The following is a 7,070-nucleotide window of genomic DNA, read 5'->3' as shown; positions in this document are numbered from 1 at the left end:
GCAGAGGCAAATCCTTGTCTTACAAACTTACTAGAGTTCTTTGAGGGTGTAAAACAGGCATGTGGACAGGGGTGAACCGGTTGACATTGGTTCTACTTGGATTTCCAAAAGGCTTTTATCAAAGTTCCTCACCAGAGACTCTTGAGAAAAAATCCTTCAGCAATGAAGGGAATAAGAGGGGAAGTCCTCCTATGGATTAAAAACTGGTTGAGAAACAGGAAACAAAGAGTGGGTGTAAATGGGAAGTTCTCACAATGGAGAGATGTCGGGAGTGGTGTCCTCTTGCTGATCCAGCTTTGGGGATTCAGTGCTCTTTAACCCATTCATAAAATGACCTGGAAGTAGGGGTGGGTAGCGTGGCAGGCTAAGTTTGCAGATGATACCAAATTATGTAGGGTGGCAGGAGAACCACAAAGGATTGGCGAAGAGCTCCAAGCGGACCTTGATAAATTAGGTGAGGGGGCTAAGAAATGGCAAATACAGTTCAATGTAGCAAAATGCAAAGTGGATGCACATAGGGGCAAAAATTCTAAACTTCACATACAAGCTACAGCGGACAGTGCTATCAGTCATGACCAGGAAAGGGATTTGGGCGTCTTAGTTGATAATTCCATGGGAATGTCAACTCAATGCATGGCAGCTGTGAAAAAGGCAAACTCTATGCTGGGGATCATTAGGAAAGGAATTGATAATAAAACTGCAAAGATTGTCATGCTCCTGAGAGTAGCCACAATGCGTGGTGCCAATTTACTTGGAGTACACAGCGTTCTGGTCACCGCATCCTTCAAAATGCTGATATTGGAGGAGATAGAAAAAAAGTGCAGAGAAGGGCAACAAGGATGATTGAGGGACTGGAGCACCTTCCCTATGAGGAGAGGCTGCAGCGTTTGGGACTCTTTAGTTTGGAGAGGAGGCGGCTGAGGGGGGATATGATTGAAGTCTACAAAATTATGCGTGGGGTAGAAAATGTTGACAGAGAGAAATTTTTCTCTCTTTCTCACAATACTAGAACCCGGGGGCATTCATTGAAAATGCTGGGAGGAAGAATTAGGACTAATAAAAGGAAACACTTCTTCACACAACGTGTGATTGGTGTTTGGAATATGCTGCCACAGGAGGTGGTGATGGCCACTAACCTGGATAGCTTAGTGGGCTTGGACAGATTTATGGAGGAGAAGTCGATTTATGGCTACCAATCTTGATCCTCCTTGATCTGAGATTGCAAATGCCTTAACAGACCAGGTGATCGGGAGCAACAGCCGCAGAAGGCCATTGCATTCACATCCTGTATGTGAGCTCCCAAAGGCACCTGGTGGGCCACTGCGAGTAGCAGAGAGCTGGACTAGATGGACTTTGGTCTGATCCAGCTGGCTTGTTCTTACGTTCTTATGTTCTTATGGATATTGTATTCTTCAGAATAGCATTACAGGCATAAATCTGGCCCAGAGTGCTTGTGGCAGACATGTGTTTGCCAAGTGGACTTTGTAAAGTGTGAACTGGCCCAGGAATGCAACCCATAAGACTTCCAAAATATGTAGACTATTTTTTGTAATATGAGCATGAAAGACACAATCAAGCATCCACGATTATATTCATTGTGGCATCACTTACGAGGACAGCATTTTGCATTGAATCCGCAGTTTGCAGGCAAAGGTGCACCGAAGGAACATTTCTCATTTAGTGAAGTCTGGCAGAAGCCGCCCAGGTCATCACAGGCTGGAGTTTTTGCTGCACAACAGAAACATATCATTTGAAAATGAACTTGTCCTAAGGATAAATTCTTTAGTTGGCAGGAAATTTATCCTACTAAAATCCCACCACCATCACCACCACCATCCCCTGGGCACCCCCTTGTCATGGGAAAGGGGCTTGTGCACTTCAATGATTTTGAGAGCTATGCTGGAGGTAGAGTATACTACCAGAAGAGTCTCCCAAGACAGACAGGTTCAAACTAAGAAACCAGATTAAGAATGTCCATCAACCCATATAATATGGGTTACAAAATACAAAATAATTTTATACCACATTGGTCAGTGTGCAGGTTAACAAGGGCCGCTTTGCATGCTGAGGTCCCTGGACATGTGTTGACAAGTTGGCTACAAGTGGACCAACCATCCAAAAGAAAGAAGTATAGTGCACAAGGAAATTGTAGTGTCATGGCACAATATTACAACTCAGAGCAAGAAAAAAGAGGATACCCAAAGAGAATGTACAAACTGTAAAACCAACAATATCCAGATTCAGCTATCACTTAGCAAAGACTGGCAGATCAAAGGTGATTCATCATACAGAGATAGAATTGGACGAAATCCAGAAAAATGGTGAAAAGAAATCAACTGTAACACCAGAAGAACAGTACATACTCCAGAAACATCAAGAGATGTAATAGTAGAACTGCCAGATGAAAATGCCAGTCCAGAAGAGAAAATAATAGCACAACCACCAGAGAAATTCACTATGGAAACAACTGATTAACTGACTGAAAGACAAAAAGAACTAAGGGGAAAGATTATCAAGTATGCACAGTCAAATGAAGAAAGGCAGCATTGAAAATGATGCCCAAAAAAGACCTGTCACCCATAATGAGGGATATGAACAAGGCACTAATGACAATTGAAATAACTTCCCTCAAACAAACCAATCAGTTCATGTACAGTATGACTATAGTAGTCACACAAGAACTAGGCACTGAAACACCTAAACCCAAGATAAACATCAAAATTCCACTGGAACAGAAACTTCAACTGGAAAATTCAACTGGAACAGACGATCAAAAAACTAAGATCAGATGCCAGTAATCTAAAAAATATGCAGGAGCAAAAATTAAAGAATGGCAAGATCATGAAAGAACTAATCAGAAGGTACTGGCTAGACATTAAACAATTAGAGAAAACGTGCTTGGGGGAACGTTTCAGGAAGGGCAGGCTGCAACGGTTGGCAGCTCAGCAGAGTTGAAAACTGACATGATGTCAGGTAGGGAGATCAGGGTGGCAGGTGGCAGGGAGGGGAGATCAGGTGGCTGGGTGGGAAAAATAAACTTGTTCTGTTCCCATGGTGTTTGTACAATAGCAAGTTCAACACAAAATTTTTGGAAAAAATCATTCAAATTGGCTATTTTTGGAAATCCTGGGATGAGGGAAATATCGTGGGACAAACACCCTTTAGGACCACGAACTGTGTGAACTTCTTGGCCAAACCGGGATATTTCCCTTGTTCAACCTGGGATGTTTGGACCATGCAGAAATGACCAAAAAGAAGAAGAGACAGTCAGATTTTTAGGATGCTCAGACAGAAAGTTGGTGGGTAATAACAATATTAAGTTAAAATGACTAAGCAAGTATTATGCTATTTTTTTAAGAACATCATTGATGTGAACATGGAATCAACTTAATAACCATTTGTTTAGTGCCTCCTCTCCTGAATGCTGCATCACTCAAGGTAAACAACCATCCATCAGTAAATGCCATACAGTTGTAATGATGCTCCACTTTTACATTAATCGATGCCAAGATATGACTGAGAGCTCAGTTCTATGCACAGGCATTCTAAAAGAAACAGCAGCAGATTGCATGGAATCTTTTTGGGGATCAGCACACTTTGGACCAGGAGGTTAAAATGGACATAAAATTAGCTATAGCATAATAAATAAAAGAAAAATTCTTGTTCATTAAAATGTCTGATTTTGTAAAAAAGCAAAATGTCTCACTCTGTTAGCTGTCCTCTTACCTGCAGCTAGTTGCAAAACTCCCAGAGCAAAAAGAAGGCAAAGAGATCTCATGACTGAAGGTTTCACAAAGATTTCAGGAGTGTTGGAGGGAAGCAGCTTCAAAGGAGAGCAAGGAAGACTCTGGATGAAACAAGGAAGTAGCTTCTTTTCAACAAGGGATGGGGAGAAAAGAATGTTGAAATGTTGCTTCTTCATTCTTTGCAGTGGCGGGTATGCAAATTGTGAACCAGCCTTTTCACAGAATTATCCTGTGACTGTTGTTTAATCCAGTCACTATGACGAATCTGGCTGCATATCTGGAAGAATTAGGGCTTTTAGCATTGGCCAAACTATCAGTAGCCAAATTCAGTAAGACCTTTTTCTCTGGCTGTTTCCGCACAGCCAAGGGAGACAGCCTGCGGGCTCTGGGGCCGTTCGCACAAACGGCCCCATGGGATGCGCAGCTGTTGGAGTAGGCTCCGCACAGCTGCATATTCCCCACCCTGGCCCCAAACGCCTCCTTACCTCCTGCTGGCAGCCGTCACTCTGCTGTCGCTCTGAGGAGGCCAAGGGACATGCCCCCATGACCAGAGCAACGGCTGCAGCTACGGAGGCCAGGGGGCGTGTCTCCTGGCCTCTTTGGAGCAACAGCAGAGCGACGGCTGCCAGCAGAAGGTAAGGAGGCATTTGGGGCCGGGGAGGGGAGGGGAAAACACAGGTTTCCACCTGCTGCCGTTCTCATGGCAGCGGATCAAATCCGGCGTTTGCAGGAAAACTCGCTCCCCGAGTGAGTTTTGGAAACACCATTTTGGCGGGCACAGAGCACTGCTGCATCGATTTGGCAGCGGCGCCTGCGCGAAGGGTCCCTGCCAAAATGGTGTTTTACCGGGCTGAAACCGTTGTTTTCAGCCCATGCAGAAACCGTCACACTTTGGGAATTGATACATAAGTTTTTGCTCCAAATGGCTTCAAGTATTTTTAACTGGGGTTCTTTTTAACCACATTTCAAAAGGAGTCACTCCAATAGGTTTGCATGGCGTTCTGTTGTTGAGATATACAGCTGTATTGACAGCTTTTTCCCAATAGGTGTCAGGTAGTCCAGTCTGCATTAATAAACAATATGCAGTTTCAAGTATTGTGTGATTAAAGCATTCTGCTAGACCATTTTGAGGAGGTGAGTATATTAGTGATCTTGCATATTGTCAACCTTCTTTTTCTAGGTAATTTTGGGATTTACTAGCACTGTATTCAGTCCCATTGTCTGAAAATAAAATTTCTAGAGTTCTCTATGCTTGTTTTTAACAGCTGCTACATAAGGTTTGAACTTATTCAATACCTGATCTTTTGATTTGAGAAAAAACATGGTTTGATTTGAGAAAATACATGGTTTGATTTGAGAAAATACATGGGCTAATCTGCTTACTACATCAATAAAAGTCAACACGTATTTGTTTCCACCAGCAGAAGGCACTAGAGGTCTAAATGGATCTGAGTGTACTTCTGTTCGCTCTTTCTGGTCTCCTCCTTGAAGCCCTGAATAATGAGGAGCAGCGCATTTGGCCTTAATTGCTACCGGCCAAACCTTGAGAAAGTCAGCTTTGCTTTGCAATAGCGGGGTGCAGTCCCTGCCCACCTCCTAGTTGCCCATTCCACTCTTTTACCATCAAGAGTTTGCTTCCTATGAGCTTGTTGTTCTTTTTACTTACATATGTGGCTCCCTTACCACGTCATTTCAAAATTCTTGTCCTCATCATGCAGGCATTTCTGACACAACAGCCTGAACCCTGGAGACACCAAGTATTTCTACAACACGACAGTGTCTATCAGAACTGCAGTCCTTTGTTCCATTCAAAAGTCAAGTCCAGTAGCATCTTAAAGACCAAACAAGATGCTACTGAACTCGAATCTTCCTCTTCTCCTGCAAACCAACTTGACTACTCACCTGATAATATATTTCTTTTCTGTGCAGACCTGGCTTCCTCCATTGCTGTTTAAACCTTCATCAGACAGCACCATGGTACATGGAGATATAAGAATTTGTTTCTGTCCACCAAGCTATAGTGCTGTTTGACTGGGTGTGGTACTGGTAAGTCTTTCTCTACTGCATGCTTGTTTGGTGAAATATTAGTGCTGTTGGATTCCATGATAATTTCCACTAACGTAAGTAGAGAGTGGGGGTTTTGTCAATTTTTCCTCCTACAACAAACCTTCAATATGCCACTTATTCTATTCCTGGAGGTTCCCTACCCCCCAAATTTAACATTTGGGGAAGCATTTCAGGATGGAGCGCAAAGAGGAAAACAAGGAACTCCCATTCCAGAGACAGAAATGCCTTCTTGTTAGCACAGATTTACCACAGAATCCAATCCATTGTTGCATGCTGACTTGTCTTCCACACAATTGGAGCATGTCATTTGGAACAACAACATGACTCTCATCTTGATCTTGTGCCAGAAGAACGTGCTTTGCCTGGTTTTATAATAAGGCTATCCCTCTTCAGCAGTCTGTGAAAAATCTTCACTCTCTTCTCCTGTGAACAAAACACATCAATCTTTTTTGTCATCACTCTTGCATCACTCAAAATGAGATTGAGAGTGAAGGAGGATCATTGCAACTATCACTGGTAGCCTAGAAAAAGCTCAACTGTACACTGGAAACCTCCAGCATCTTCCTTACACTTGTCCTTCAAGCACTTGAGTGACATGTCACCCATCCAATGATTTTCTGATATATCCACACTCATGTGCCCAAGTCTGTTACTGTTATAATTGTGTTGACTAGTCATACAACATGCCTGTTTTATGCAGAAGCGTAACACCAAGGGGGAAAGGGGGTATGATGCACTGGGCACGCACTGGTGTGAGGGCATGGTGGAGGCGTTCCAGGGGTGTGGCGGGGGCATTCCAGGTCGTTCCATGGCGGGTGAGGGCATGGCAGGGACGCAGGATGCAGATGTGCCCCAGGCACAGTTCCCCCTCGCTCTGGCCCTGGTTTTATGTTGCTGTTTTATAGCCCTATGAAATATACAAATGCTAGTTATGTTTAATACCAACCATGTTTCCTCCTGGCTCAGACTTTCTCATTTCTCTATGCTTCTGAAATTCCCAGTTTATCTCAAAACATGATCCCCCACCCATCACAATGAGTTCTCAGTGTCATATGAAGCAGAAATAAATCTAAGTGGAATGTTGTCAAAATTTGAATATATAATTTTGTTAAAATGTTATAATTATGTATCACATATGTTTATGTTATTATTTTTGTGTTGTTTTCCAACATAGGTGTATCTTGACTCCTTTCTTGACTTTTGTGTGTGTGTTGTTTTCTCATTTATTAGATTCCTCCTGACAAAGCTGTACACAAA

The 7,070-nt window shown here is 43.0% G+C and overlaps 1 long non-coding RNA gene across 1 annotated transcript; it reads left to right on the top strand.

Annotated features, from left to right (window-relative positions):
- The first annotated feature begins 4,680 nt into the window (after window positions 1-4,680).
- Window positions 4,681-6,522, top strand: LOC125425436. Its single transcript, XR_007243364.1, has 3 exons — window positions 4,681-4,880; window positions 5,676-5,792; window positions 5,987-6,522. It is a non-coding gene; the product is annotated as an uncharacterized LOC125425436 (long non-coding RNA).
- Window positions 6,523-7,070: the final 548 nt, after the last annotated feature.

Source organism: Sphaerodactylus townsendi, unplaced genomic scaffold, assembly GCF_021028975.2.
Source record: "Sphaerodactylus townsendi isolate TG3544 unplaced genomic scaffold, MPM_Stown_v2.3 scaffold_479, whole genome shotgun sequence".
In the NCBI taxonomy this organism is placed as follows: domain Eukaryota; kingdom Metazoa; phylum Chordata; class Lepidosauria; order Squamata; family Sphaerodactylidae; genus Sphaerodactylus; species Sphaerodactylus townsendi.
This window is presented reverse-complemented; position numbering and strand designations above follow the sequence as displayed.